This window comes from Acanthochromis polyacanthus, chromosome 5 (genome assembly GCF_021347895.1).
Source record: "Acanthochromis polyacanthus isolate Apoly-LR-REF ecotype Palm Island chromosome 5, KAUST_Apoly_ChrSc, whole genome shotgun sequence".
In the NCBI taxonomy this organism is placed as follows: domain Eukaryota; kingdom Metazoa; phylum Chordata; class Actinopteri; family Pomacentridae; genus Acanthochromis; species Acanthochromis polyacanthus.
In genome coordinates this window covers 15,626,140-15,649,272 of record NC_067117.1, presented here as the reverse complement: position 1 = coordinate 15,649,272, position 23,133 = coordinate 15,626,140, and the positions used below count along the sequence as shown (strand labels likewise).

The following is a 23,133-nucleotide window of genomic DNA, read 5'->3' as shown; positions in this document are numbered from 1 at the left end:
TAAAGTCTTCCCATAAATCCCCAAGGACACATACACACACACACACACACACACACACACACACATAAACAGAAGATAGTCTGTCACATGAGCCCAGTGGTCCGGTTTCATTTTCCCGTGGTGACATCCATTAAAGTCATGCTGTGTCTGACCCTCCACCCTCAGACAGCTACATTAGCACCTGGCTCATCGGTCACAACAATACACCAGCCTGCATTATTCAGGCCGACTCTACTAATGAGGAAACCTTATCAGACACACACACACACACACACACACACACAAGCCCTGTCCTGAGTTCACATAAGCCTAAACACACACAGAGAGAGGCTGATCCCCCACATATTTGATTTACTTTTTGCATTTATTCTTGCTAGGGCTGTTAAATTATGTAGAAACGGATCACTCCGTGTTGCGTAAAGCCGGGGGTCACGTGCCAGGATGATTCTGTGGGAAAGTGTTTGATGAAGCCTTATATCTATTAGCACAGGGTTCCACTTTGAATACATTATTCTGGTAAACGTTGGTACTGGCGTGCGTGCAGTGAGCTTATTATTTGAGCTCATTCAGCACTCTCTCCCTCTGCCTGTCAAACAGCTGTCAGCATTCTCCTTCATCCTGCTGTTTCACCATATCTTCCACATTTCCTCACCTTACACTTTCATCCTCGAGTCAGTCTGCATTAACCTCAATCCCTCCTCCCCTGCCCACGATGCTTCATCGAGTCTCTAAAGCTGTCAGTCTCCGTTGCACCTCTGTGTCTGCCTTTCTTTTTTCCTCTCTTCACACAGTTGTCTGTAATGGCAACTGCACCGTGAACTCGGTCAGCGTTTTTCAAAATGACATTTGTGCAAAACAGGAAACACACCACGGACAGGTACAGAGGGACGCTGGAGAACACATCCAGGCTCACATAGAGGGGGTATGGGGGTGGGGGGATATTGGCAGAGCAGGGATCAATGTACCCTGGACATATTTCAGATCACGTCGATGAGAAGAGCGAGGCGGCGTACAGAGTGAGACGAGCAGAGACACGGGAGGAAAAAAAATTGTCAATAGTAAACAGCAGAGAAAGGGTGACAGAGAGAAAGGGAGAACAGAATCGACAGCAGCATTATCACTCTGCCTCCTGATTCAAACACCCCAAGAAAACGCTCGGCTCCGGCTGCTCTCATTGGCCGAGCCTCCAGCCAATCGCGGCGCAGGAATGCAAGGTGCCTTTAGGTTATACCCAACCCCAAAATATGAGAGAGAGACAGAGAGCGAGAGGGAGAGAGAGGCATGCTGTAGTGCAGAGGTTCCTCCTGTGAGGCAAGCCTCCATCTCTCTGGTGTTCCTCCAGCTGGACTGAATATATAACAGTGAATAAATTACAGGCTTCATTGCAGTAGATTGAGTGCATGTTGTGTTGCAATCAGGGCTGCTGTGGTTCTCCTCTGGCAACAGCTGGCTGAGCCGAGTTCCGAGATCTGAAGGAGTATTCTAGGTGGACGAGGTGGAACGGAGCGAGACAAAAGATAAAGTGTAGGGACGCAAAGTGAAGCTTGTGATGTTGGATGTCGTTTCCACATTGAGTCCTGAGAATCAGAGAGGTGGCTGCTTCAGATCTGAGTCGCCCCAGTAGCTGAGCGAGGAGTCAAGCAGGAAGATAACGTGGGAAAGACAAGTGGAAGGATACAGGATGATCTTGGGTAAGACAGCATTAGAAGGCTTTTTCTCCTCCTTTCTCTCATTAATTTGATTGATTCTGCTTTTCATAATTGTGTTCCTCTTTCATTGAGATGATCACTCATGTCTGGCACAAACTTTTGTCTGCATGTGCAGCTGCCTCCAACTCATGTGTGTCTGAGAGGATGCGTTTGCTTTGGTATGCATGATCAAAGGGTTGCCCTCTTTGGAAAATCTGTAGGATGTTGAGAGCAAAGCTTGCTTTGTTCCATTTTATATGATGTTCCTGAGAGAACCTCATACTCACATTCATTACAATCATTTGTGTTAGAGGTGTATAGTCAGATGAGTGGGAAATAAGTATACATAGATATGATATTCAGAAAGATGACAATAGCATCCTGCAAACAATGTCAATATTGTGTAGTGAATTGTAACTCTCCAACCCACACAGAAGGACAAAAGGACACATATAAAGAAGATTAACAGGCTTTTTTTTGCTGTTGAACGATCTCTGAAACTCATCCTATTCAGTTATTCAGGCATTTCAGGAAATATGCCAGATTTCTAAGAAAATATGTCCAGAAGAGGTCTATTTCATTTTAAGTACTCTAACTTGACCCTCAGTCGAGTCTCTTCTTCATTAGAGTCTGACTCTAGTGCATTAAATGATCAGTCATCTCAGTTTCTGCACTCACCACAGACTCCATGTCATCCATCAACACAACCCCTGCTTCAACAGCTCGCTCATTTTAAGGCAGAAACAAGAAGTCAGGAACCTCTCAGTTTTCCTATCCAGTGTCTATTTGTTGAAGGTCTACAAAAGGCTTCACAAGCAGCTTTCTACCGACCAGTCTGTGTCCCTGCAGTGTCTGGGTTCATTCATGGCTCCAACAAACACATCAGCTCAAAGGAGACATGGGCTGACTCATATACACAGCTGGCTTTAACGGCAGTTTTTTTGTTGTTTTTCCTGTTTGTGAACAAAACAGAACAGAAAGAAAGGTCAAAGAAAGAGGTCAAAAGGCAATAAAATTATGCAGGGGACCTTCAATTAATGCAGTTACAGATTCAAAAGCTCTGTGAGCCAGAATTTAATGAAATAAAATGATGCAACAAAATTAACTTTGATTTGACTTCAGGGCAGACAGATCGCAATCTCTGTGTATTTAAATGCAAATTAGGTTTTAATTATGTTTTGTGAAAAGCATTGTGTATTCGGATTAATTATACTGATGTTTGGCATTCTGCAGAATATCACAGTGGCTGTTCATAAGAAAAACACAAAAGAGCAGAAATAATGCCCTGTGCTGCATTTTTATTCTATTCAGTTGTATCTGTGTGATGCCGTTACACACAGTGGTCTTCAGGCATAACTATTCTATTTTTAGTTTCAGCATGTTGTCAGTTCACCAATATTAAAGCATATTTCCAGTCTTACATTACATTTAATTAGCCAGTGACCTTGTTCTGTGGACGTGTTCCCTAACCAAATATTTGACCACTTTATTTTTGTTTGCTTGCTCTTTCCCCTGCTCGAGTCTTCCTGTGATCTGAGTGTGAGCTTGAGCTTGTGGTAATCCTTTTCCCGGTGCAGAAGCTTTAACTTTGCGTGCATTAGACACTAAACGCACTGACACATGATCACAACAACATGGGCTGATGGGATTTTATAAACTGTATCAGTTTCCTTTAAGATCAAGAAGCAGATCCAGATACCAAAATAGTGTCCATGAAAGGCGACGACAGTGTCAGCGTAGACCAGAAAAGATGGAGGGATGAACACAGAGAGTCCTCCCTCCTCTTGTTTCCCTCCAGCCATCATCACCACCTAAATACAGGTTTTATATGCTTTAATGAAAGGAAACATGCAAACATGTCGACACGATTAGCAGTGGAGGCTGAGAGAAGTGTGCTAACGCTGCCTGGGCTTCCTCAATGCAGAGCAGTGTGGAACACAGTTTAGTATCTCTTGTGTGATTTTTATGATGAATATTTCAGACCCAAGAGGTTTTTATTTATTTAAAAGTGAGCCGAGGCTTCCTCCAGTCTGATGCAAAGACCTCACTCAGCACTATATGAAAGTTCTGTGTGTGTTTTTGTGTACAGTCGTCACATCGCACACACAAAAAAGGACAAAAATCCGCACACATTAATGTCCTCCAAAAGAGAAACAAGTGCATGTTGTCCCTGATAAACAACATGACCTTTAAATCGAGGCAATGCAATGAAGGATGAAAAGTATTGACATTTAAAATGGGAGAAATCTGCCTGTCCCTCTGTATGTTTGACAAACTGACACACATTTCATGTCTGCAGAGCTTGAAGCTATTGCAAAATCATGAATGGAGAGGAGAGGAGGTCGAATAAGACAGATGGACTGTACAGTATACTTACAGTGTGCACTGCATGCTGTATAGAGAATGTCCTCATGAAAAAAAGAACAAAACAGTCTAAGTTTTAGAAAGGATTTCAAGCATCTGTGTTTACCGACTCCCCAAGTCTCCAAGAAATTGCATTCATAAACAACTATTGTTTCCCAAATTACATTTACACAGTAACCTAACAACTGGTTGGATTCGATTCAGAGGCAAAACATTGGTTTAAAAGAAGAGTTATTTGCTTACCGAAGCCTCTAACTTTCATTGATCATGGCTAGGTTTGCAGTGGGCAGTAGAGACTTTGGAAGGACAGAATTGTCCCTCACAGTATTTGAGCAAGCTCGTTTACATTATTGCTGGAGAGAAGTCATATTATATCATTCCGATTTGCACTCCTAGAGGCTATGTCTCCAAGACGACCAATTTAATCTTTCTGGCATGTGATTGGCCAAAAGCGAAGAAGCTATCTGAAGGCTCACGTCACGTACTGCCAGCCACGGATGGACAGCTGATCAGTGTGCTGATAACAGTAAATTATCAGGGCTGTCAGTCCATATGTCAAACATGGGCAGAAATGTAATCTTCAGATAGCTTATTTTCTCTACAGCCTGCACTGCACGGCACATATAACAAGATTTTGTACATCGCCAACTCGTTTTATACACCACATTCTGTCAGCTGTAGACCAGCAGTCAGGTTGTTTGCAAGTGTAAACATAAAATGGGTGGATATATTACATTATTACCATCAGTGAATCATTTTGTTTGGAGCAGACACAGCGGCAGATGGAAACAGATGAATCTTCATGGTTTCAGGTGTGATACTAAGCCTGCAATTTTCACCATGCAATTTTTCACAGCTGTCTTTTCCCATTGTGCTATCCACATGTTGCTATTTTCTAAACAACAAACTACAAGAAGCAACCTGAAAAACTTAAATTTTGCCGAAGACTTGGAACACAACGGGACATTTATGATTCTGCTCGGGAAGGTTTTTTGTTCTGCCGATACGGGTGTCAGATCCAGCAGGGAGTTCATGTGCTATTTTGGAAGGCAATGTCCGATTTGTCATTTAGTTTGGAGGTCTTGTTGACCATAATTGCAAAAGTAGAAGGGTTTAAAACCTACAGCATGAAACACTTACGTCTGTCATTTACTGGTTTCAAGGATGCCAAAAGTGGCAAGAGGGCACACAGGGCATGCATTGAGTCCCTTCGTTGTTTGTTGTCCTGAAGTTATGCAGACCACAGCTGAGCCACCCGTTGACTCTTACCCTGTATAATCTTTGAGTGTTGCTTCAAGACTGTGCTATAACATAAAACCACACTCTGCCCTTCAAACTCCAATCTGTTCCCAAAATACAGCCTGTAATTTCTGTGTCTGCGGAATTAAACTATATGCTATATGTAATTCAGCCGCATAATCCTATTTTCGTTCTTTTTCAACGTGTCTATATATTGAAGATTGGGTTTTAATTGCCTCTTTGTGTGTTCTCTGTTGCATAAAGTGATTTTGCATTTGGCTGCTGTTTATCAGATTGTATTGTTCATTCTTTTGAACATGGGTTTGTGCCCTCTTGTGCGTCCTGTGTACTTTACGCTCTCAGGTTTCTGTGTGTTCGTATCTACAGTGGCGTGTTACTCCACGTCCCAGCAGGTGTGTAAATGGTTTGAAAGAAAGAATAACAATGCGGTGCAGAGCAGCCGGTCATGTTGACACGGTGGATCTCTTAATGGCCCTCACTGTGCTGTGCGTGGCTTTGTGCTGGAGAGCTCACTGTTTGCCTCAAACTGTGCAACATCATGTCTGCAATATAATGAAAGAAAGTTGGCAGCCGGATTCAGGATGTTCCAGCATCTCCCTAAAGAGCTGAAGCCTGAGAGGAGCTACAGAGGAGGCAGATGTTCACAGGCCCCTTTATGACACAAAGCTCTTCAGGATGCTGCACATTAGGAGTCTCACAACTACGCAATATTTGAAAGATGGATTGCATCATTTCAACTATGTTTCAAATATACAGTATTGTATTGCTATGATATGAGGAAATCTTTACTGCCTACCAGACTTTCAGTAGATTAAAGGCAAATTCTAGTATTTTTCAATGTAGACATTAACAACTGTATATTTTTTCTCTATTGCATCACACACATATTCCCCACAAGGCCATGTTCCTTAAAAGGAAATGTTTTGCAGGCATCAAGAGTATAACTGCACATCAGGTTTCTGCTTCTTCCATCAGTTAACATACAAGCAGCACATGCTGTCAACTGAATAAACAAACGTTCAAATTGAATAATCTGACTGAAGTCAGTGATCTTCAACTAAAGCTTCAAAAAATGAACTGCCAGAGGGCAGCACCGGGGAATAGGTGAGAAGCTTCTTTATACTGTTAGAATTGAAGCAGAGATGCAACTGCACATTAAATAAGTTTCCCAAATTAAATACATAAAATGTTGTTGAGACCTATCAGAATGACACAGAAACATTTCGTAATTTGGTGGTCTTTGTCCATCCATCCATTCTCTATACACTGCTTTATCCTCACTAGGGTCGTAGGGGGTGCTGGAGCCTATCCCAGCTGACTCGGGCAAAGGCAGGAGACACCCTGGACAGGTGGTCTTTGTATTTAATTTTTTACTTAGCTAAGGTTAAGCAACCCTTGCCATCAAGGTTCTAGTAATAAACACCAGGTTATAGTTGCAGTAACAGTCTGAAGAAAATGTCTGTCAGTTGGAAAGAAAAGCAAGCAGGAGACACACTCCATATGACCTCAAGTTCTCCTTTACAACAGTAACACAAGGTGAAAAAACAGATGGATGCTGAAAATCCATGTCACCCAGAAATACTGTTTCCCTGGTTTCCACTGGCAAAACATTTGTTGAAATATTTCCAGGTCATAAGCTGTAAATTTGCTGAAACATCTTAGTGTAAGTAGCAAATAAATTTGAGCATGTCTCATATGACGCCAACCCAGAGAAGTCCATGTATTAAATGTGGTGCGCTCCGTCTCACAGTCGAACTGACAGCAGCTATGCCAAAAACACGACGTGGCATGTAGTGAACCCACGAGGAGAGCTGCAAAATAACACAAAATTATTCATGCATGTACAACATCTTGCATGTGACAGCCAAAGGTTAATCCTTTGAAGCAGTGTGTTGAGGTCCAGCTACATGGAGTCCAACAGCCTTCTTCAGGTAACAGATGGCCTCTATTCTGTACATTAAACTGCAGGTTAATGTTCCTCTTTACCTTCTCTGGTCACCTTGGATTCACCTCAAAACATGCGGCTCCCTCCCCCCTCCTACGAAGCTTTGCTTCTCCCCCCTCCTCGTCCAGACCTCTTTTCCTCGCTCAATCGGCTCGATCCACTCAACCCACGGTCATTACTTCTTACCAAGCTCCTCTTTGCTTATCATCTCCAGTTCCTTGCTAATCAGCGCCTTTTTTTAGCCTCTTCACGATGTTTCAAGTTCAGACACTCCAGAAAGACAGACAGAATTTTTCATGAGAAACTGTTAGCAGGGGAAGAAGTCCAAACAAAGCAACGTCCTACTGTATTATTACATAATGATTTTAATTTTAATGAGAGCAGCGCAAAATCTGTGGGGGACAACAAAAGTCTTCATTAATTACAAATACTGCATGAAATCACAGCGTGGAGCTGCAAAAGAACTTGCTAATCTCAGGAGCACTGCATAAAAACACACACACACACACACACACACACACACACACACACACACACACACACACACACACACACACACACACACACACACACACACACACACATGTTTCCAGAGAAAGGACTTCTGAGAGTTCTCTGGGAGGCGGCATTTAAGCCTGGCCACTGGGGCGCAAAGCATCTATCATTAAAACAAAGTGCAGACTGAAATCAAATGTGTTCTCCTTCAGCAGCACTCGGCTCCCCTCTTCACTGTGTCCTCCCCTCACTGTACAGATCTCACACAGACCAACACAACATTAATCAGCACTGAGCCTATAAGTTACTCTTTTTCAAGCATCATTCATTCAGACTACAAAGGTTTGTGTGTGGTGTGTGCGTCTCAGTGTGTGTGTCGTTTGTCCCCCGCTTAGGTTGAAATAGCTGCCTTTGACTTGAGGGTAAGCTGAGCTGCAGTAAATTGGATTTCATGCTCAGTCCTTCACAGTAGCAGTATGCGACACAAAGACAGAGCCATCTTCCCCCTGCAATCACGACGAAGTTAGCACTGTGGTTCTCTAAAGGTTAGAGCTTCGAACACAGTTGCGTTGCATTTACACCACACAGGGGAGAGCTGATGTAACAAATCATTTCAGCGCATTTATTTTTGCACAACACTGGTTAGAATATCAACTCTGCCAAAATGTGGCAACTAACAGCTCAGCGTTCCTGCCACGAAACCATCACAAATCATCATCGTGCTAACGGTGTCACCTGCCGCCGAATGTTGGATCGCCTCTTTTTCACACAGCTTTGGGGAGAGACAAAGCAAAACGCAGTGAATCCAGTGGTTTGCTGTTTAACACTGCCACCACAGAGTTGCCTCTCTCTGCTGCAGTGACAGCGAGCAGGTTTTTGTCAGGGGAGGCTGGCTAATCCAGCACAGACTCTCATTTGAGAGTCATCTGTGCACAGCAGGCCATTTAGATGCAGATGTGACACGGCTGGCATCGTGTGCCCAGTGAGGAACTGACTGGTCTGGAACTAAAGGTGGCTGCAGTTCTTTCTATTTTTTAATGTATATATCTCATCGTTTCTGTTCTTCTTTGGTGGCACCCTGCAGTGTTTCATCAGATTTCATCCTGTTAGACAGCATGTCACACAGTCTCCTGTCCCCTTCCCTCCTCGTTCCATCATGGAGCACAAAGATGGAGGCGGGCAGGGAATACAGAGAAGCTCCTGCAACGTCACTGACATTGACATTACCTCTATGATCATTAAAGCTAAATTGGCTAAATGAATTGCCAATTTGAGAGGCCTTAGTCACAGCATATTGGTGCGTGATCGCCTGTGTGTGCTCATGACGGGGTTTGTGAATTCTAGCGTGACGATAAGATTCTGCCTCCAGGTTGTCCGTTTTTCTTTTTCTTTTTTCTTATCCCCCCTGCGTCTCTTCATTTCTGTTCAACTATCTCTCTCTCACGATCTACACAAAATTCAATAAGCTATTACACAGGCATTGATCTTGTTCTCACCCAAACATTTGCATTAGAAAAAAAAGGCAGTAAGCTGACAGCGCTGTCTGTTCATTTTAGTGAAGAGACGTTGCTGTAGATAGCGAGGGCTGGATTTATGGAGTTTGGCGGCTCTTTAACACTTTAACGCTCCTCAGAATGTGTCCAATCAATGCTCTCCCTCCCTGCGTGGCTGCTGTAGAAGAGTCGTGGCGTTCACTTATCTGATGTCATTGTAAATCACTCTGGAGGAGGGGAGGTCAGGGAAGATGCTGCTACACTCACCACATCGAGTCGCTGTGAGATGGTGCAGAATACGACACTGAAAAAACAATGTGCGGAAACTTTAAATGCATCGCTCTGCTGTGAGTGTCTGCGCTGTAAATAGAGATTTATAATAAAGGACATGCTTTGACCTTTAAATTGTAATGTAGCGTAAAATGAGCTGCGGATTTACCAGAAGCGCGCCAGGAATACGGTTCACTAACCAGAGAGGAAACACAATCATGATACCGCTAAACCGGTCCACATAGCAGAGATGTTATTGTCCCACTATTCGCTTTGTTACCCAAATCTTTCATTGCATCTAAGACACTTTTCCTGTCATTTTATTTTCACATTTGATGCTGTGAGAATGAATACACTGAATGTTGCTGGTAACCTTGAATTTCAGGAAGGTTAAAGTACGAGATCTGTATTTATTTATTACCAATTAGTTATCTAACTGTCTAAAACACCAACATTAACAATAATAGTAGCTTACTCTGCTGTCCAAATAAACTATCCAAATACACAGATGAGCATGTCGGACTGAGTTCATGTATTATGATGAACTGTAGTTTCGTTTGTGTCATTTGCACAAACACAGTCCTGCTTTAGTTTGACCCAGTGCATAGTGTGTCAAAGGCAGAGCAGCAAAAACACTAGGATGTCCAACTACATCTGGTCTCATTCTGCGGTATGCAAGCTAACATGTTTTTCTACTCATTGTGACCCAGAGTTCTTTGCATATCAGACATGTCACATAAGTCATGGTGTTTCGTGCCACAAAGAATTTTGACAAATGAGATTATATTCAAGAATAACCCTGTCTTCCCGTCACATCCATTTTATTTTTATGTCAAATTTCTCGCCACAGGCTGCAGCAGATGTATGAGTGAAAGGGTTCAAGATACAGTGTTATGAAGATAAGATAAGATAAGATAGACTTCATTGATCTCACAAAGAAGAAATTTACCATTACAGAGCTCTTAGGAGCAAACAGAGGGGTGCAAAAAGTCACGAAAGGTGCAAGTACAAGATAATAAAGATTGTAAGAAATGGTAAAATAGTAAAATATACACATCTAAGGATAGTAAACTTTTCTTATATACATTGTTATAAAATAAGATCTTTGGAAATAGAGCTGTTCTTAACAATACTAACTATAAATAGAATATGGAAAAATATCTACTAGTGCAAAAATGGATGCAGTGCAGTGTTTACAATCACAGTAGAGGGGGTTGTGGTTGATAAAATGTCCGAAAAATGCAGGTATTAGCAGGTATTAGCAGTTTACTCAATAAATGAAGAAGTATGCATACAGAATGAAACAGTATGAACTTTGTAAGGGCAACTACACTTCATACTGAAAGGAAATGTGTGTACTTATTTGCATATACAGCGATCAGTGGCAACATTAAAACCACCAACAGGTGAAGTAACAGTCATCATCTTGTTATAACGCAGTGCTCTGGATGTTACTTTGACATACACGAGCCACCCAAACTTTGACAGACCAAACACATCCAATGGCAGCACCCAAGCAGGACAATACATCCAGCCACACCACAATAACAGAGTCCAAAGTGTTGATCTGACCCCCAAATTACTTAGATCCTAATTTTATCAAACATCTTTTACACGTGCTGAAACAACCACGACCCATCGAGGCTTGACTCCACAATCTACAAATCCCTAACAGTCTGCAGTCAACACCACAGGACACCCAGAGGTTCTGTGTTCATGCTCCGAACGGTCAGAGCTGTTTTGGTGGCACGAGAAGGACAGTGGTGGAATTAGGGACATGGTTTTAATGCTGTGGCTGATCAGTGTAGATCAGAGACATGAGATCTGATCACAAGTGGACACTAGAGATGCACCCTGACGCCAGGTGTGAGCTGACATATTTAGAGCTGTCCACTCGCTATCAGATCACTCAAGATGCATGTTAATGCCAGCCGTGAACAGGATCTAAGATGTGTTCTTACTGCAGGTTTCTCACCCTACACAAACCGTGCTGTGGTTGGTCTAGAGAGGTGATAACAGCCACCATGTGAGCTGGGCGATTCATGGCACGTCAGAAGGTCATTCTAACTGCGACCTCCAGCTTTATATCTTATTTCTTTTGCTACTATCTGAACACCCCCCTTCTAATGCAGCACATGTTAAGTATTCACACACAGATGACAAAATCTACAGCTGAGCTTCAGCTGCCGCAGCTTCCCAAGGACTAAACAGTCAGAAGAGGAATGCCAGAAGGAGAGACTTTCCCCTCCATCTATTTCTGATCTTGACAGCACATTCTTTACGTCTCCCCTGCCGTCAGTGAAAGGAGCCTCCTCTGCTGTTACAAAAATAGCCTTTTCTTCCCCTCATTTTGACAAGTGACCAGTTTTTCTTTTCAAATCTAACAAAACTGTTAAGTAGTCATCACAAAGCGGCAGCAATAGAGGATGACGCCTGCATATAATCTCAGCAAAAGATTATACAAATTCTCTCTGCGTAGCCAGATTGGGCCTGAGGCATCCTGCTGGTTTTACGCTAAAGAGAAGAATAACTACAGGAAGCAGACGTGGAATTGAGAGAGCGAAACAGAAAGAGGACGATGATGAGGATGAACAAAACAGCGAGAGAGACCGTTGCTTGGAGTGAGAAGAAGCACAGATGAGGGATACAGAGGCAAGCAGACAGAATGAGGGAGAATGAAATGGGAATAGAAATCGGTGTTTGGTGAGAGAGAGACAGAGGGAGAGGGAACTGGAGAAAAGACGGATATCTGCAGCAGCCCAGCTGTGAGGCTTAAGGAACTTAGTCCTCTGGCCCATCACAGAAGACTCTTCAAGTGCAGGCATTCACCGCTACTGAGCCACTACTGAGAGAAAAGCAGAGTGTAGAGGTGTGAGGCTCTCAACACTGACACAGAGGATGAAGGCTTGGAGTTAACTCTTAAACAAAGTCCACAACTACAGAAAAAATAGGACCTGTGTGAGTTAAAACCTGTTTTACAGCAAGTAGCTGTTCTTATATGATGCTTACATTTTTAAAAAAAATTGCTTCAATATTTTAGGAAATGTGCTTATTGCTGAGCATTAGAGAAGAAGATTTTGATTTTTGTGGAGATGAAATAAAAAGATTAAATGTGTTAATTAGTGAGCCGGTAATCAGGTTATATAACTGCATATTAATTACCTAACTTGTAGCTTCAAATTTAATGTTGACATGACCATTATTGTCTTGCACATGTGATTTTTCTCTTCCTAATAACAATCGATCAGCTGTATTATTTATAGGGCTTCTGCTCCCCCCCTGTATTTTAATCTCTAATTCCCTTGTTTGTGCATCCACCACAGGAAGTGTAAACCGACCAGGGCCGGTCCCTGCCTTCCTCAGGAGTCCGCCTGTCATCCCAACCCCACTGGACATGAAGCCCTTCCTCCAGTTCCCTCTGGAGTCGCCTCACCCGGCCAGCATCGGCCTCTTCCCCAACTTCAATACGGTGAGTGCTCACAGACACGTCTGCTCACCAGCATGACTGCATGTGTTCACACACAGTATTAAGTGAAACAAAATGATAGCAAATCCCAGAGTTGGTATTCAGTTGTGGCTTTGGAGCGCTGCCTCATGAGTGAAGACAAGTGATAAAGTGAAAGGGATTTATATGGCATAATCCAAAATGATTAGGTGACAGCTGTTTGCTTTTTATTCAGCGCAGTGAGTTTCAGCATAATTGAGAAAATGCCCAGGCGAGTGGTTTACTGCAATAAAATGAGTTACAGCTAATCAATTGTATAAGAGGCACAGGCTGTGTTTCCTGTAGTCAGCATTTCTATGGCTCCTTCTCATTTCTAGATTGGGTTTCATGTGAAGGTCAGCGGGAGGCACATGCACCACACACACACACACACACACACACACACACACACACACACACACACACACACACACACACACACACACACACACACACACACACACACACACACACACACACACACACACACACACACACACACACACACACACACACACACACACACACACACACACACACACACACACACACACAGCTCATCTGCATGCGCTCAGGCAGAATGACCCTTCCGCGAGTTTGTGATTCATCGAGGACATTGCGCTTGGCCACTAATGGCACGGCACCTTAATTCAAATCACTCTCTGTCTGCAAAGCAAAAATTCACACAAGTCTACAGTCCTGCTGTCAGCTGGTGGTTGGAGTCATGCGGTCGTTATTTAAAACGGACGACCGCTCTCAGCTTCGTCTTCTTCGGAGGCTGCGGGAGCCGAAAGGACACGGTGAAGGGCAAACTGACCAAAAACACCTGATTACTGTGGTTACTGTTTCAAGCACAGCTATAATCCTGTTAGGAGACAAACTGCTCCATGCAGTGTGGAGTTCTGGCAGTTTTTGACAGACATCATATTAGGTCTGTCACACCAGGTTTACAGGCAGTTTTCAAATCCTTAACATTATCCAGAGTATGCAGTAGATCCTACCTTCCAGCACTGAGACATAAACTGCACATTAAAACAGTGTGGTGGAATCTGTTTCATGGAGATGCTTCAACTGGTCATGATATTTTTAATAGTGTAATCTAATGCAACTTAGGCAATCTCACAAAAATTAAGATGGGCTTAGTTGAGGTCGAATATGTCAGTCACTCTACACCCTTTAATAAGTGCAAATAAACATGACAGATAGACAGACAGACAGATAGATAGACAGATAGATAGATCTCTATTTTGACTGGTTACCAGTGCTCATAGAGATTAAACACTGCTGAAAATGCATTCATGTAGCATTTTTGTTCTGAAAACTTTAAAATTGAAAAATTACGCAAGACATATTTACCAACAGAAATGAAGCACAACAGATGCTACTTCAGTATTAGTCACAGCACTATTAGGCAGCCTCTTCAATCAGTGTGTCACACTTGGCAACCTTTGAAAGATAGTGCCATTTGCTTTTTTGTTTGTTTTGTAACAGACATAATCATGTCACAGACCAGTGACCTTCCAGGGGGAAAGGAGTTGGAATGTGAATTACATCACTACAGACTAAGCTCAAAAGGAATATCCAAAACAGCATTTAAGGACGTAAAAAGAAGCACGGCCTTGGGAGTTGTGGTATTTAACAGATCCTATACTTGTTATACCGTTTATCGTCAGGAATTGCACCTAATTTTAGAAATATGTTTACAGCAATAAAGTTGAATTTAATAGGTAAATCTATTAAATATAAAGGGAATTGTTTGTTAAATTACAATATTAGTACAATTTTGACATCAAGAAAATAAAATTTAAAGTTTGATAGTTATTAAAAGTTAGAGGTTTTTATTACTATTTTACACTAGAAATGTACATTCACTGTCTGTTTTTAGAACTGTATTGATATTTTTTGTGTATTTCAAAAATATGGAAAAAAGTCTCTAACACAATGTTGTTGTTTTTTTAAAAATCCATAAAACTACAGATTTAGTTTTTACACTGCATGTGTCTGTTGTGATAATCTCATGTGTCAGAGGTAACATTTGCATACCAAAACAATCCCTGTAAAAAAAGTTGTTTCTTAATATGACAGTTTTAAAAATGCTGCTTTCTAATGTTAACTACATTTCCCTCTTGGCTGTCTTCTGTCTCTTTCCACAGCCTCGGTAGAGTGCACACAGCTTAGTTGATGAGATTTGACGTTTTGGCACAGCCAGTCATGCTGTTTTTGTTTAAATAAAGCATAAATTTATCCAAAATTCCTTAAAAATGTGTTTTATATAAGATAGTCAAGAACTAATCACCTCTGTCCAACAGAAAAATGTAGATGTCTACTACTCTTTCTTTGTGAAACATGTAGATGTAATTGGTTTCTGTCAGTTACTCATTTGGGGGGGAAGAAAATACCCTCCAAGTTAGAAATTTTATTACATTTTTTATACAGTCTGTGACAGCAAATGCCCGGCAATGTATTTGTGTTTGATAAATGCCTCTTTCATACCATCATCCATTGTTCAAAGTGAGGACCGATGCACAAGGGAAACATAAAAAACAAGGCAGTGCCCAGTTCAGTATGTACTGCACACAGCACAGAAACCAACACTTGGTCAGGAGTTTGATATAAAATGGAAGTGCCATATTTTGTCTCATGTCATAACTCAATCTAATACCACGTTCTTGTTAGCTGTTTGTAACACACACATCAACAGTGACTGACGTGTCTCACTAAAGCTGGAGTCGTGCTATGTCGTGTTGGGAGAAGTTCATTTAATACGTGGCATGTCTGTTGAAGCAATATACTCATTTAAGAGCTGATATCTCTCAAAGTTGGCTTACAAAAGTGTGTATCACTACATTGATATTTTTGCCACATCAGTCAGCAAAATGGTTGAACTTCAATCACAAATTGGTCAGTCAAAAGTCAGAAACGTAGCCAGTCTTCTGTAGTAAAACAATGTAACACCAAACATAAACTTAGCATGCAGATGGTTTTCTTTTCTGACTCAGAAAAAAAGTTAAAAGGCCCCTTTCTATTGTTTTGGTTCAGAAAGGGTTGAATTTTGCCAGTAGTGCACAAAACGCTTCTCAGCTCTTCAGTTGGTGCAAATTCTCCACCACTGAGCTAATCCACATTAGATGAGGATTTAAAAGACAAAGATCAGATACTGTGGTCAGTACACAGACACTGCTTTGATCAGTGACTGTAAAAATCCACCTTAAAATGCAGCTTTATTCAAATGACACAATGTCACAAATGACAGGAGAAAGATGAGGACAGGCTGTTGGCTTGTTGGATGCTGGTATGTTGCAGAGCCGCAGACAGACGGCTGAATGTCCACAACTCCACTGTGCGTTATCTAAGAAATCGTTTTCAGACACACAATTTGCCACATGACTGCAGACCGTGTGTCACCACCTGAGCCCAGGATCATTACATCCGGCTCGTTCATTTGCTGATTTGACATCAGCTACAAAGATTTTGAAAGATGTCGGTGTGTATATCAGATAATATCCACTCAGACTATGAGGAATCACCTGATCTTGTTGACCACAGCAAGGCCTTGATCTGGAAGCAGAATGATGACCTAAACAGCCTCAGTGGGCCACCACACATATTCAGTGAACACTAGCTCTTTGCACTGAGGATTCTTATTTTTAGCAGTACAGGAGAATGATATTTGGATCAAGTGTGGCCTATAGAGGTGAGGGAGTGATGGTATGAGCAGGGATTTGGTGCGGACAAAGAATACATCTACATGTCATAGACGGTGATCTCACTGCTCAATGTTATAAATATGAAATCCTCACACCCATGGTCATTCATTCGTCGCCATCACTTGATATTTTAACAACAAAAGGCATGTCTTCATATCACCAGAATACGCAGTGCCCTTCTATTGTCACACCTGAACATATTCCAGTCCTACGATGTCCTGCAGACTCTCCAGACATGTTACCAATCGAACATCGGCGGGACGCTCTGGATGAACGTGTTGGGCTAACTTCTCCAAGCCCTTCAAAAAGAGTGGGACAATATTCGACAACCTCCCTAACTCTATGTTTTGCAATTTTGTGACTCATTACTGACTTGTGATTTCCAGTCTACGACTCCGATCTCCATCTCCCCTTTATCAGTTCTAATATAGTGTGTACTTATTTGCTTCATGATGTCTATTCTGTTGTAGAATTGTAGTGGGTGTGTAACAAATAGATATTCTCATATGTTAATAAGAATGGATAGAATTTAACAAATATTTACATATTTGCTAGCAAAATTTAAACACAGCATGTAATATTTGATAGATTTCTTGTTTCAAGTTTTTTTTTGCTGCCCTTGTAAGTTGATAAATGTCTAATTTTTTACACAACTGTAAAAAAATTGCGCAAAATACATCCCCACCTGTAAGCACAGCTCTCACCAAAACGCTGAAATCTTATGGATTATACATTTCTAAAGCAAACATAAACGCAAAAACACAAGGTTCTTGAGTGTATAAAAACAGCATTTACCATACAGCCACCAGATATGTGGAACGGAGGCACGTATATAGTGTGACACAGTTTAAATTACTTGTGCAACAAAAGCTCCACTGTTTGAGGGAGGAGGGAGTGAAAGTGGAGACAAAAAGTGGACCAATAGGTTAATGAGGTCATAACAGTAGAGACAGATGCACAGAGAGACATCCTGATGAGAACAGGTGGTCGAAGAAAGCCAGCAAAAGACACACAGCGATGAGAGACTAGAGACAGGACAGTGAGATGGGGGGTCTTGTTTTTGCCTGCTTTGCTGCCACACAAACTCACACTCACATGCGTATGTACCCACATGCAGAACACACAGGCAGTCACCCACACACGGCGTTGGCACGGAAACAAATGCGCAGATGTAAACAATATGGGGATGTTACAGGTCTCCACATGAAAAACACCCAACAAGAGCAAGGTGAATTAGAGAAGCAAGTTAGAGACAGAAGAACAGATAAGGGGGAAAAAATGAGGCTAAAGTCTATAAATATTTTGAACAATGGATTCACACAGAGTTTAAGTTTTCAGACCAATTATACCATTTCCCCTGGTGCCTGGAGCTTCACAGTGTAAACAGTCTCTCATTTGGCAACGCACATCCAGTCTGAGCTGGAGATGAGAGGCTGAGTAAAACCGCAGTGTACTTTTGGCTGCTTAATGAGGGCAACACCAGCTCTGTGGTTTTTGAACCCTGCCAGTGGGTCAGGGAGCTCACACGAGTCCACTGGAGTCGAATGAAAATGATTTAGTACACATTGCATAAGCGAATGACATGGCATATATCCAGAATATATATATATTCTGGCTTGAAATGGTAAGATATTAAAGATATTTCTGACTATGGCTTTGATATTTTATCCTCTGTGCGCCCATTACTCTTTTATCCTATTGCTTTTGGTGCTGTAATGATTATTTGAAATCATATAATTCCTACAGAAATCACAAGCCTGAAGTCATCTGAAATACATCTTGATGTCTTATCAAAGTAGTGCACAGAGGAATTATTGTTTGTGTAAAACGGTGGTATGATGAGAAAAAAAAGGAGGTTCAGCTGTGCACAACAACATAGAAATTCTTGGAGATAGGGAGTCTGTAATTAGGCCCCTCTAACCCTAGCATGAATTAAAGCGTTTGAACAGCCACCCAAGAACTCCGGCACAGCTGCTGCTGAGAAAACGCACACCTTTCTGTCCACATCATTCACTGCTCCCTCTTTGATTCGCTTCTCTGCGCTCTTTTTTTTAATCTTCCATCTTTCTACCCTTCAGCAGCTCCCCCCCGCCATTTCACCTGCACTTTTTCTTCAACACCTTTCTCTTCATCCACGTTCACTCGATAGTAGCTCTCAGTGCACTGCAGTTAGGAGGAACGTTGCGCTGTAAATTCTCCTGTGATGCTGAATCTTTGATGTGACCTCTGGTTGTCTTTCCTCAGATGGACCCTGTCCAGGAAGGCGGTGATGACGCACACCTTCGGGCCACCAATGGTGAAGACAAAGCGGCCAATCATCTCTTGCAACGTTCTGTCAAATACGCTTCAACTCAGAGGTATGAGAGCTGAAGAAGCTGAAATTAAGGTTTTGTTTTTCTGGGCATATCACAGCACAACTGACCACTTGCTAAACCCCACAACACAAACAGATGTAGACAGTGACAGTCTTAAAAAGAGCACAGACAGTAGTATGTCCTGCTTTCTAGTTCACTATCTGTAGCATCTATCAAGTCCTGGAGAAGCTTGAATACGGCTCTTCTTTTAATTTGCTGCCAGCACAGATCAGACAGGACGACATGTTTACTTTGTGATCCAGTAGTTATCCTTGTTTGCATAGTTTTTACAGACAATTTAGATTCACAGACAAAATGCTACGACTTAATGTTTGTATGATTCGCATATCCCTGTCTGCTATTTTCAAGCCCGGTCTCATTACCAGTTTGTCACATCGATCCATTTGATTTGATTTTCAGTGTGCAAGGTAGTTCAATAGACATGAAAGTCCCTGAACATCAGATACGATCCGTATGATACAAATCCTCAACAACACTTACATTTTTCAGTTTGGTGTTTACTAGCCTAGAGGCTGTTATTTCCGTAGCAACATAAACAGATAGCAGAAGGGGAGGAGAAAGTCATGTAAATTACACGACCAATTGTAGACTATACCCTCAATCTACATTGGTATGTGAGACTAGCCATGTGATGTGTGTTGTTTCTTCTGGAAAGGTGTGTTTTAACCCCAAACTACATGTTACTTTCATAACACGTAGTTCTGGTGCTCAAACTTCACCAACTGAAAATTTAACCGAGTCACAAAGCAAAACAAAACTAAATGAATTTTTAAAAAAAGGTCCAATCCTGGAAACAACTCGTCCATCTATCAGCACTGAATAGTAGTGTAGGTGGCACCAAATCCACCTTATGCACTTCTCTAAGTTATCTATAGTTTTGACAAGAAAAAAGGCTACTTTCTTTTCAACACATACAGAATAGTTAACGAACAAGCTGTGGGGAGACATGCAATGAATTACACAAAAGTATACTCATTTAGAATCTCTGAATTTGCTTTTAAGTTCCTCTGCAAGAAGTTAAAGTTTAAAAGGTGCAGCAGTCACCACGGGGAGCAGGAGTTTACTGAACGTTCAGTTGGTTCAGGAAATTCGAGTAACCGAAGAACATCCTACTGATATTACATAGAGGCCTGAGGCGCTGCACCTGCACTCTGCACACATGAAATCATGACCTGCAAAGTTAGCAGTTTGGACCCAAAGTAGCTTGGTGATTGACTGCACAGCTGGAAGAGGTGAAAACGTAGTTCACAGTTTCCCAGCTCCAATTTTAGCTTGTCCAGTCTAAGGAGCGAAGGGGGAGACAGAGAAATCCCTGCTTGCTTAGTTTACACCGTGACTGACTGGCTGGATTTTTTATGTACTGCTACACTTTAGTATCAAAGTTTTTTAAGGCAGGTTTTGTCACAAAGGTCTGCATCAAGACAAAATATAAAGGACGGCAAACAAGTGTGAGGAAATTTGCAAAGCTTCTCTGTTTGTGTGCAAACATTTTGTATATCAGGCTTAGAAAACATGTCTAGATGTTGATAGGAGGCCTGTAAGGACACCAAGACTAGATTTCAAGTTGACTCTGATGAGCTTTTAATGGATGGTTGTAAGACATGTGAGGGTTGATGTGAAACAGGAGGATGAACCATAGATCATCCTGGAAGCTACCTTAATGCTGATGAAGCGCATTTTCTACATTTCCTTCTTGACAGGCGGCGCGATGCCAACATAAGGCAGACAGACTGAAATAAAAGAGGCCAGAAGTGATGAAACTTTAGAGGAACGATTTGAGTGTCTCCATTAAAAGAGGCAGAAGTGTTAACTGAGGTAGAAAAGCAAATAAGTCGTAATGTGGGCATCCAAAACCCAGCTACCAGTTGACATGATTGACGTGTTATGCGTGTAGTCCTGGGCCTTTTACAGCGTGTTTGTGTTTCATATCTATGTGTGCAGGGGATGTATCTTAACAGCCTGAGTACGCTTTTACTTGCAAAAATGAAAATGTGAATATAGATTGCACATTTCTTGCTACAATATTTCTCATAACGTTGCATCTATGCATTTATCTGAGAGCTTGGAGTGATTTCTGCAGTCAATTTAGGACACGTGTGTCCTGGGCTGAAGATGTCGTGCAGCTGAACACTGAGGTTGAATCAATGTAATCGATATTAAAATGGCTTATATAGATGAAAAAATCTTGGTGTTTATGACCTAACACTGTAATCTATAACTCAAACATGAACAGAAATCAAACAAAAGTCCGATATACAAGCCTGGCTAAAAATATGATTGCATTCCAGTGATGAAGTGCTAAATACTTGCACTCTAAATGCAGTAGTGTGTAAAGGACACAGGCAGGGAGGGAGTCATCTGAAACTTGTGTAACACTGCCCTGTTCTCTCTGTAAGGGGCCGCTTAATTATATCTTCCCTGCTCAGACCTGCATGTTCTCACATGGTCTGCACGATCATGGGTACATGAGTGAGAAGCGCTTTTATTTACTTCAGTATGTCCATATTTACATACTAAACACCTGGGAGTTCACTGAATCTGCATGTATAAAAACACTCGGTGTCTCATGTCGCTCCTGTGTAATGCGGCCGGATGTCTAATGCTGAGCCACCTGTTTGTCCAGCCTGCTGTTTTACTTGAGAGTCGCGGCGTGCATCTGCTCTGCTGCAGCTCTACAGCACTTTCCACCGTAACCCGAGAGACTGGGAGCTTAAAGCACGGTGGACATTCTTTAATAATGAAGGAATACTCTGCTTACAGTTCACTGCTTGGCTTACTCATGCTGTCTGGGCTGTGCTGCAGTTCAAAGGCAGGCAAACACTCATTATTTCACATCCGGTCCTCTTTAGGTCATAAGGCATTAAAGCATATTAATAAAACCAACATTTCTTTGTGTCTATCTCAGAGGGAGGCTGGTGTTTAATGGGAATTGTCGAATACAAAGTGAAAGACTGGTTGATAGCGGTCATTGAGGAGCAGGTGCTTCTCGCTGCTACTACACCCGTAGCCCCACATGTTGTAATTATAATACCGCAATTCATTTCAGGCCACAGAGGACAGATTAGCCTGCCAGTGTTGGGCTCAGCTCTGCTGCAAGGTTGACGTCACACCATGCTGCATTAGCCACCGTCACCACTGCTGTACCATAGTGGACACCTCTCCCTCTCTCTCTCTCTCTCTCTCTCTCTCTCTCTCTCTCTATGCTTGTTTTCCTCACACAATGCAAAACCGTTATGGTCTCTTGTCTGTTTGGCAACTTTTCATTTCCCTCGTGAGTTTCCCTGCTCTCCCTCTGTGGGGTACACTCTCTCTCCCCCTTTCCACCCTCTCAAGCCTCTTTCCACCCCCTCTTCCTGTCGCTGCTGTCTGTCCTTCGTACAGTAGATTTGGCTGCTAGAGCTCTATCTGCTTTCTGTGCCTTTGTCGCTTTATAGATAAAACATCAAAGCACATCCTGCTTAGAGAGAAAAGGGATTTTAGAGACATTCACTTGCTCTCATTTTCTCCTTGAATCCCATTTCTGCTTCTTCATTCATCTAAATCCCCCCTTCCATAGGCGCTTTTGAAGCCTCTCTCAGTTCACTTTATCTTCTGTGCTGAACATGATTTATATTTTACCATGGTTTATTATATATTTATTTTTCCTCTTAGCTCCAATGACTACATGACCTCAATCAATTTTGACCCCATTGTCTCTGCTGCATCCCACCCCACCTCTGATTCTGTCAAGCTTTTTTATGCTTGAATTGATGCTGAACCTTCATTGATTTCTTAAGACCAGACAGTGAAGGTCATTATGGGGGTGAAAGTATCAAAGCTCAAGAAGAAGGAAAACAACCAAAGGCAAATAAGAACAGCAGCGCAGAATCTGGATTGCAAGGAGAAGACAGAGCGTTGGGTATTTCTTCGTTTTGAGGTCGCTGCTGTCATTTGTTTGTCGACTTGTAGGCCTTCATCTCCTTGTCTAATTGCAGGGCTTTGGTGAGCAGCAGCCAGAGGAGTAAAGTTACACTGGCAGAGCTATATCTGCCTTTCTGTCATCACCAATCAGG

The 23,133-nt window shown here is 42.1% G+C and overlaps 1 pseudogene; it reads left to right on the top strand.

Annotated features, from left to right (window-relative positions):
• The window catches only part of LOC110949208 (zinc finger protein 385A-like), a 35,819-nt pseudogene that overhangs the window by 5,277 nt on the left and 7,409 nt on the right, over positions 1–23,133 (top strand).